The sequence below is a fragment of the Daphnia pulicaria genome, unplaced genomic scaffold (assembly GCF_021234035.1).
Source record: "Daphnia pulicaria isolate SC F1-1A unplaced genomic scaffold, SC_F0-13Bv2 h1tg000140l, whole genome shotgun sequence".
Lineage (NCBI taxonomy): Eukaryota > Metazoa > Arthropoda > Branchiopoda > Diplostraca > Daphniidae > Daphnia > Daphnia pulicaria.
This window is the reverse complement of record NW_025804833.1, coordinates 47,501-57,500: the sequence shown is the minus strand read 5'-3', so window position 1 is coordinate 57,500 and position 10,000 is coordinate 47,501. Positions and strand designations below refer to the sequence as shown.

General features: G+C 49.8%; 3 non-coding genes across 3 annotated transcripts in view; all 3 read right to left on the bottom strand.

Annotated features, from left to right (window-relative positions):
- LOC124319228 overlaps nucleotides 1–2,443 on the bottom strand; it is a 4,576-nt gene extending 2,133 nt beyond the window's left edge. The window contains exon 1 of the ribosomal RNA XR_006912924.1: nucleotides 1–2,443. This exon is cut by the window's left edge and continues 2,133 nt beyond it. This is a non-coding gene — a ribosomal RNA (large subunit ribosomal RNA).
- A 641-nt stretch (nucleotides 2,444–3,084) lies between these two features.
- Nucleotides 3,085–3,237, bottom strand: LOC124319232. Its single transcript, XR_006912928.1, has one exon. It is a non-coding gene; the product is annotated as a 5.8S ribosomal RNA (ribosomal RNA).
- A 930-nt stretch (nucleotides 3,238–4,167) lies between these two features.
- On the bottom strand, nucleotides 4,168–6,462 carry LOC124319224. Its single transcript, XR_006912920.1, has one exon. It is a non-coding gene; the product is annotated as a small subunit ribosomal RNA (ribosomal RNA).
- Between the last annotated feature and the right edge of the window lie 3,538 nt (nucleotides 6,463–10,000).

The following is a 10,000-nucleotide window of genomic DNA, read 5'->3' as shown; positions in this document are numbered from 1 at the left end:
GCTAAATCCATAACCCTCTCGCCCCGCGACGGGATTCCAGGGTCTCGGTCCCTCAAGCAGAAAAGAAAACTCTTCCCGGGGTTCTCGGCAGCTTCTCCGGTTTGTGTCGCGTTACCGCGACCGTGACATTACGAGGGTTAAAGTCGTTTTATCGCGGACGTAGCCGCAGCCTGGTTCCGGAATCAGGACCGGATTCCCTTTCGCCTTAACCTGGGTGGCGTCTCACGTTATACGATACATGGTTTCATATTTTCGAAGGCGCTGCGAAAGAAGCATGCGATGCCATAACGCGATGAACGGTACTAGGAAAATAAAAGAGACGGGAGAAAAACAATCAAATACCGGCTAAGAGAAATCAAAAAAAGGAAAAAGACACTTCTTTTAACCTTCTATCATTCTCACAAGCTTTCTTATTCATGTGTTTTCTTTGACCCCGCAACTTTAGATTTTTTCTCTTCGCGCACACCACAGAAGAATCACCGACACACGACTCAACCACAACCACGCCCGCTACTCATACGATAGATGCAACACATCACGCCCGTCACTAGGTCGGCTTTCGCCTGCGGCTTAGGATCGACTGACTCATGTCCAACCACTGTTCACATGAAACCCTTCTCCGCGTCAGTCCTCCAGGATCCCTCTGGAGTATTTGCTACTACCACCAAGATCTGCACCGACGGCGGCTCCGGGCAGGCTCACGCCCACAACCCTTCTACGCTCACCGTCGCGACCCCCCTACTCGTCGGGGCCTCAGCGCCGTCGCTCTCTTCGAGCTGACACGGACGTTATTCGCTCTGCCGACCGACGGCCCGGTATAGGCACGACGCTATAGCGCCTCCCATTTTAAGGGCTAGTTGCTTCGGCAGGTGAGTTGTTACACACTCCTGAGCGGATTCCGACCTCCATGGCCACCGTCCTGCTGTCTTTAGCAACCAACTCCTTTTCGTGGGATCCGAAATGTGCGTCGTTTAGGCGCCTTAACCGGGCGTTTGGTTCATCCCACAGCGCCAGTTCTGCTTACCAAAAATGGCCCACTGGGCGCTCAGATTCAAATCAATTGCCGCGGCCTCAATCAAGGAAAAAGGCCGGGCTTCTCACCCATTGAAAGTTTGAGAATAGGTTGAGGTCGTTTCGACCCCAAGGCCTCTAATCATTCGCTTTACCGGATGAAACTCCGTTTGTTCTCTTTGCGAGCACCAGCTATCCTGAGGGAAACTTCGGGGGGAACCAGCTACTAGATGGTTCGATTAGTCTTTCGCCCCTATACCCAACTCCGACGATCGATTTGCACGTCAGAATCGCTGCGGACCTCCACCAGGGTTTCCCCTGGCTTCGTCCTGGCCAGGCATAGGTCACCATCTTTCGGGTCCCAACGTGTGCGCTCTGGGTTCGTCCGGCCGACTCGACCAAACCCTTTTAAGGGGGAAAGATCTCGCGAGCATTCGGACGCCCTGGGGTTGCGCCCGCTCTGTTCGAGACGGGATCACCCCTCGCGGATGCACCCTCATCGGGGCCGCTTCACTTTCATTGCGCCTCGCGAGTTTAGTTTGATAATTTCTCGACGACTTGCGCACATGTTAGACTCCTTGGTCCGTGTTTCAAGACGGGTCGGGTGGGACCCGACTTCTACTCTCCGCTCTGGGCCTCCACAGGTTGAGCACCGCAACTTTTTCTCTTTTACAAAAAAAAGCTACGACACCTCCCGGGAGGAGACAGGTCACGACCGGGCAGTACTGTTGGGAAACGCCGCGCTCGTCATCGCGGCACCCGCGAAGGTAACCACGAAACTCGCTAACGGACGCCCCGTGTAACAGACACCCAGTCGGTCGCGGAGTCCTACTAGGCCCCCCACTTGCGGACCTTGGCGTGGCTATTGCGATCGCAGAACGACTTATGCAAGAGAGCCGCCAATTCAGGCAGTCTCCATGCAGCGTTAAGGGCATACAACCAAGTGCCGGGAGCGGGGACTTGTTCGACCTTCGAGGGCCCACCCGTTTAACCCCCTGAACGGTTTCACGCACTCTTGAACTCTCTCTTCAAAGTTCTTTTCAACTTTCCCTCGCGGTACTTGTTCGCTATCGGTCTCGTGGCGATATTTAGCCTTAGAAGGAGTTTACCTCCCGCTTAGGGCTGCACGCTCAAGCAACCCGACTCTTGGGAAGGGATCCGATGCACGGTCTCGGCTCGTCTTATCTACGGGCCTGACACCCTCTGTGGGTTGCTCGCCCCGTTCATGGAGACTTGGACGATAGATACCGGACAGACGCGCACGATCCTCCCGAACACCACATTCCTCGGCACCCGCTCAACCGGGCGCGAGGTTCGGTGCTGGGCTCATCCCTGTTCGCTCGCCGCTACTAAGGGAATCCTTGTTAGTTTCTTTTCCTCCGCTTACTGATATGCTTAAGTTCAGCGGGTAGTCTCATCTAAACTGAGGTCAGAATGAATTGTTTGTTTTCAAAAGGAGACAACACTTTATCTAGCTCGGCAGACTTTGGCGTTTTAAAGCCGGGAAAGATTGAATAATTGCCGGTTCAAATTTTTTTTTTTCGAAATAAAGCGAGTCTCTCGTTATTCGCAAAAATTAATTTACGAAAAGTGACAGGGCGTCCTGCGGCTTTTTGTATTGAAACAACGCGTCGTGCGCGAACCAAGCTTGCATAACGAGCGGTTAGAGTGAGTGATAATTCGCGGTGGTCGACACTTCGACACGCCCGGCGCACACACACAACTAAACTCGCGTTGAAGCGGTATATCGCGCACACGCAGCCGACACCTTGTTCGAGAAGATGTGTTTATTTCTAAAATTTTTTTTTGAGTTGGCTCAAAAATTTCCCATCTGTTTTGCCATCGAAAAAGGTTTCTTTTGAATAGAGAGGAAAAAAACAAAACAGGGCGAACCTTCTTTTATTTTTCCCCCTTTTTTGTATTTGAGGCATCGCGGACACTTAAGTCGCGCGGCACCCAGACGTTAGAGATTCGGGAGCTTTTATGCGGTCAGGCCGGGTGAAAAATAAATCTCGCCGCGACCCAACATGCAAAACCAAGACTGAAAAAATCTCTGTTCGTTCATCATTCGACCGACCCTCAGTCAGATGTGGCCCGAGCGAGAAGCTGGGCCGCCATTTACGTTCAAGATTTCGATGCTCCATGTGTTCTGCAGTTCGCATGGATTAGCGCACTTTGCTGCGCTCTTCATCGATCCACGAGCCTAGTGATCCACCGTTCAGGGTCGTATATAAAACGACATATTCGTTTTCTTCTCTCTTTTTCTCCAACCCGCCCAAGCAAATGAATGCGAGGGCGGAGAAAGAAAGCCAGAAAGAAAATGTTCCGATAAACACTCGTACTAGAATTTGGGTTTAGTGTGTTATTGTGATTTTGAATTCTTCCTACTTCATCGAGAGGGCGAAGGGCAAGCTTAAAAAACATTCGGTTTTCAACGGCATAGTGTCGGGCTTTGGAGTGTTAGTCTATACGACGCACACGCACGCAACCACGAGTATCTACGCCCGAAAAGAACGTCCAGAGTAAAGTCTCACACTTTCGTCCCCCACCGAGAATCAAAAAATCCCGAAGACGAAGAGAGAAACAAAAAAAAACAATTTCGATTGGGCGTATCCGCTTTAAACCACCGCGCATCAGAGCGCCTGATACCCGTTCAAAATCTTGATGTTTTTTTTTTTTCCGACTCTCCATCCACCGAGTTTTTATTTTTCAAAGTGTTTGATTTAGGGACTAAGACTTTATAAAATCTCCTTTATTGTTCCTTCGGTACTCGCGGCCCAGGCGGGCTATCGTATTCTTCACTCTACTAACGTCAACACTGTGAGCGCCGCTAAAGGTCGAATGAATCTATAGAGACATTCACCATCGAAGCAGGAAGAATTTGCTCACGGCCATAGACCAAATCGAAAGACTTTGTGTTTTTTTTTGAGCCGAGAGGAAAGAAAAATCAATTTGAAAAGGCGAATCCGCTTTAAACCACCGCGCATCAGAGCGCCTGATACCCGTTCAAAATAAATGATTTTCTTCCGTCAACCCACACATAGTTCATACGATGTCTTACGCCGAAAGACTTTTGATGGGGTTTTTTTGTTTTGCAACTTTTAGTTGTTTCGTGCTCAACCAAAGCCATATGCGCAAAACATTTGTCTTGTTCGTTTATGATCCTTCCGCAGGTTCACCTACGGAAACCTTGTTACGACTTTTACTTCCTCTAAAGGATCAAGTTCGACCATCTTTCAGTCTCGCCGTTGGTAGGCACCGCACGGGCAGAGATTGCTCCCCACTCGACGGCACCCCGACAAGCCCGTCCGAAGGCCTCACTAAATCATTCAATCGGTAGTAGCGACGGGCGGTGTGTACAAAGGGCAGGGACGTAATCGACGCGGGCTAGTGACCCGCGCCTACTAGGGATTCCTGGTTCATGGGGATCATTGCAGTCCCCAATCCCAACCACGAAGGAGGTTCAGCGGTTACCCGGTCCTTTCGGACAGGGAGAGTGAAACACGCTGATTCCTTCAGTGTAGCGCGCGTGCGGCCCAGGACATCTAAGGGCATCACAGACCTGTTATTGCTCACTGTCACGCGGCTGGACGCCGCTTGTCCCTCTAAGAAGACTGCGTGACGGACGCGAGAGCAGAAGGTATCGCCGGGGATGACGACGACCGAATAACAATAGAGCCAGCCCCCGCGAGACATTCCCGACAAAGCCCCGCCATACCTCATCCGCCAGGCAACCAACCCGTGAAGGCCGTACACCCGACGAACAGAGCACAACGAAACCAAGCCGAGAGATTGCCTCACTAAAGGAACCAGTCCCACCGAGACCCGAATCGCCGCCACCTGATCCCGACGCCTCCGTACTCCCTTCGGTTTCAATTGATAAAACCCGTCACCTATTTAGCAGGCTAGAGTCTCGTTCGTTATCGGAATTAACCAGACAAATCGCTCCACCAACTAAGAACGGCCATGCACCACCACCCACCGAATCAAGAAAGAGCTCTCAATCTGTCAATCCTTCCAGTGTCCGGGCCTGGTGAGGTTTCCCGTGTTGAGTCAAATTAAGCCGCAGGCTCCACTCCTGGTGGTGCCCTTCCGTCAATTCCTTTAAGTTTCAGCTTTGCAACCATACTTCCCCCGGAACCCAAAGACTTTGGTTTCCCGGAAGCTGCCCGTCGAGTCATTGGAGTAACTCCGACGGATTGCTGGTTGGCATCGTTTATGGTTAGAACTAGGGCGGTATCTGATCGCCTTCGAACCTCTAACTTTCGTTCTTGATCAAGGAAAACATTCTTGGCAAATGCCTTCGCTGTTGTTCGTCTTGCGGCGGTCCAAGAATTTCACCTCTGTCGCCGCAGTACGAATGCCCCCGTCCGTCTCTATTGACCATTACCTCGGGTCCAAAAGTAAAAGACCAGCAAAATCGGACCGAGGTCCTATTCCATCATTCCATGCTGCGATATTCAGGCGTTGGGATACACCTGCTTTGAGCACTCTAATTTGTTCAAAGTAAACGTTGCCGGCCGCCCGAGACACCCGGTGAAGGGCACCCCGAACGATTGACTGGGTGGAGCGAATCGAGTCAACTACGACCAAAATTTAAAAAAGAACCCGAAAGAACTTTCCAACTCTGGCCGCAGATACAACAACGACGCACCGACCACCACTCCGGCGATGTTGTCCGACCGTGAAGAGAGTCGGGCTTTGACACCCGGGCTCCCAGAGCGTGAAACGCAACACCCTTGATTCAGAGCGGCGCCGCCCGGCCGAAGACAGACATCCGACTACGAGCTTTTTAACCGCAACAACTTTAATATACGCTATTGGAGCTGGAGTTACCGCGGCTGCTGGCACCAGACTTGCCCTCCAATGGTTCCTCGTTAAAGGATTTAAAGTGTACTCATTCCAATCACGGGGCCTCGGAAGAGTCCCGTATCGTTATTTTTCGTCACTACCTCCCCGTGCCGGGAGTGGGTAATTTGCGCGCCTGCTGCCTTCCTTGGATGTGGTAGCCGTTTCTCAGGCTCCCTCTCCGGAATCGAACCCCGATTCCCCGTTACCCGTTGCAACCATGGTAGGCGCGTAACCTACCATCGACAGTTGATAAGGCAGACATTTGAAAGATACGTCGCCGGCGCGAAGGCCGTGCGATCGGCGTGAAGTTATCCAGAGTCACCAAAATTGGTACGGTGCGCGAGCCCGAAAGCCCGGCCCCGACTGGTTTTGATCTAATAAAAGCACCTCTTCTGCGAGCCCGAAAGCCCGCAGTCGAGGCTCGAGTGCATGTATTAGCTCTAGAATTACCACAGTTATCCAAGTAGGATGGAGTGGATCTAAGGAACCATAACTGATTTATTGAGCCATTCGCGGTTTCGCCGTCTAGCGGCTTGTACTTAGACATGCATGGCTTAATCTTTGAGACAAGCATATGCTACTGGCAGGATCAACCAGGTATTTCGTGTATGTTTGTTTGATATGCATCCGGCGAGTTGCGGGTTTTTATTTCGCCCACGCATCACCAAACACACACCAAATCAACACGTTTTTCGTTTTTTTTCTTTTTCTTCGGAAACTAAAATTTTTGATCGCAACGCCTGGCGTGTCACAGCGAGTCCCAGTGAAGAGAAACACCGATCCGATCCGTTTGTTGGATTTTTTTCATTTCAATTTCCAAAGTCAAAGACCATTCAACGGTCTATGAGCCCAAAGTGAATCGGATTCATTCGACCGGTCTTGATATATTCATCAACTTTTTTTCCCGTATTACGGTTTTCGACGGTCATATGTGGCGTGCTGTATGCTCATAAGTCAAGCCTGCTTTACTAAGCTGACAAGCATACATCTTTTAAATTTTTGTGGGCTCAGAGTTTTATTTTTATTTTTCCACCGCCGAGGCACACTCTCGCATCACCCCGCACGACACACACACACACACACACCTCACCGCTCAACGGTCACACGAGGCAGAATTTTCCGCAAAGACTTTCGAAGAGAAAGAGAAAACTCGGAACAACCGCGGTCAGAGGCCAGCATAGAGGCATCGTATAGAAAGTCATGGGCGGAAAAAAACAAATCATTTCAAGTCGAGACAAGCAACCAGACTACCCCTATAAAAGTGCGCAATTCTTTAAGAGTTCACCGAAGAATGACCGAGATCAAGTATGCACGAAACGAACATATTCCAAGGGCAGCTGAATAAGCGATTCTGCGCCGAAGCGCGAGAAAAGCAAGCGGTACACCGATGGGGATCGTTTTTTTTATCGTGTTAGATTCGTTGTTGTCAAGCAAGGATTCTCAAAATGTTTTTTGCATTGCACCCAAGTTTCGTACTGATTACTTGTCGCAGACCGGTGACTGTCAAAAAAAAATTTTTTACGTTTTTTCTTGAGAGGTCACTGCCTACACACAACTCCGGGCGGGCCGTACACTCACAGCCGTTTGAATTCTCCCTTCGTGTGTCATGGCCATAACTGAGCGTACATCTTACCGGGCGCCGAGTTGATCTGGCTTGTTCGATGAACGTTCGGGATACGTACAATCGATATAGCTCCAACCGTAACTCGTTTGTAATTACGCCGGCCATACTCAGCGGGCGCTCAGCTCAGCTCTCGATATCTTCCGTCGAAGGGAAGTTCGTAGTAAAAGAGAGTCAGAGTCGACGCCACATTTTGCGGTCCTCGCATCTCATCCGATTTTTGAATTTTATAGATTTGCCATCACTTCCACCCAATTCTCTCGTATATTTCAATCTCTTGACTTTGTCCGACCGGGCCGTCTTCGCCCCCCTTCAACTCCGTCCATCTCCACTTCTGTGTTCCACACAACGAGCTTCCGTCAAACGGCAAAATGTGAAATATGCGCACGCCGCACGAAATAATTTGAAAGCGTTCTGTTTGGTGGCTTTTTTATTTTTTATCTCTCGGCTCACACACACACACACACATTTCCGCCTGAACGGTAATTTTTTTTTGATACGGTGTCAAAAAGTGAAAAGACGCGCACCATTTTCTTTTCTCTTCCGTATCGTCGCTGACGGTAAACGCTGATGGTTATGATGCCGTAAGTTTGGAAGAAAGAATCTTTCCCGTCTTGTCTTGTTACGGTAAAATAACAAAGAACAAGCGTCCGATTTCTCTCACAGACGGCCACAGACAAACCACACGTGCCGAAGAAACGAAACGTCCGAAACCAAAAAAATGTTTGACGCGCGCACCTCTTCTGAACTTTTCGACCAAGAGTCGTTGGATCGAGTGACGAGCTTCTCAGCTGTCGCACCAATCGGTGAAGCGGGCGTTTGAATTCCCGTCCACATCGCGGTTCGGATATATTTTTACATATACCGACCATCGGAAATTTCGAAAACGGTTTTACCGAAGGAATGATATTTCACACACCGACAGCTCATCGAGTTCGTCTCCGTTCAACGGTTTTTTTTTTTTAAGACTTTTTGATCGCATGGGGCTAAACTGGTTAGAGCAAAGCCGCGATCCAAGCAGTGAAAAAAAAACAAAGACAGTGCAAGCGCGATCGAACGGAATCGAAACTAAAATCATGTGAAGTGGCGGGCGGAAAGGAGCTCAGCTACGGTGGAAATGAAACTACAACTAACGCCGAACCGGACAACTTCCCATTCTGCGTCTTCGTTTCATTTCCCAAAGCTCCCCGTCGATACCAAAGTTTTTGCGTCGAAGCTACTAAAGAAATTTCGCGCTTTCCTTTTCGCCTCTTTCGCCTTCCCTTCGATATCTATCCAACCACCGGCTTCGACTTTATTTCTTTCACCCGTCTATTCGCCCGATAGTCGACGGTCGGCCATTCTTTGGTATCGGCCAGGCGGACTAACAAGAAGTAAGACTCGTTTGAAAAATTTGGACCGGGCTTTACAATCGCTGCTTGTCGTAATGTCGCAAATTTGAAAAAAATTTTCAATTCGAGAAACCAAACTATTCGACACTTCGAAAATTTTTGGGACTCTGAAAATTTTTCCGAGTTTAGGAATCGAGACCTCTTCTATACTAAGGAAAACCACTAATGTTCCGCCGCATAATGTCTCCGTTTTCCGGCTCATTTTTAGCGATTGGACGGGGACATTGCCCCATCCAACCGCCAGCCGACTTTCAGGAACCGTCGTTTTCAAAGTTGGGACTTAGAAAATTTTCGACGAGTGGGAATTTTTTACGGTCGCAAGTCATCACGACACGCCCGACCAACCCATTTGAGAGCCGCCACGCCTCGACGGTGTGACGGCTTTTTTTCGAATCGACGGGTCTCGCTCACTCCTCTCTCGCGCCGACCAGAGGCCGGGCGAGAGAGTCGTTGCCAAACACCGTCGTCGGAAATGGGAGAATTTGAGTGGGAATTTTTTACGGTCGCGAGTCATCACGACACGCCCGACCAACCCACTTGAGAGCCGCCACGCCTCGACGGTGTGACGGCTTCTCTTTTCGAATCGACGGGTCTCGCTCACTCCTCTCTCGCGCCGACCAGTGGCCGGGCGAGAGAGTCGTTGCCAAACACCGTCGTCGGAAATCGAGAAATTTTCATTTCCATTTCCATTTTTTTTCATCGGCCTTTATACGTCCAAGTCCCGCCAACCACGTCACTACCACGTCGTCGGGACTTAGAAAAATTTTTCAATTTTTCGGACTTAGAAAATTTTTCAACTTTCTTTTTTTCGACAACCTCTTCCCTATATAGGAAAGTAGTGGATGTTCCGGGCAGTAACTGTACGAAAAAGTCGATTTCCGAATTTTTGCCGGACTTTCACCTGAGCTCAGGCCGGGCCGCCCGCTCAACTGCCGCCCGGTCACCACCAAAAACCGGTCTTGGAAATTTTCGGACTTAGAAAATTTTTCAACTTTTTTCTTTCTCGACAACCTCTTCCCTATATAGGAAAGTAGTGGATGTTCCGGGCAGTAACTGTACGAAAAAGTTGATTTCCGAAATTTTGCCGGGCTTTCACCAGAGCTCAGGCGGGGCTTACCATCACACC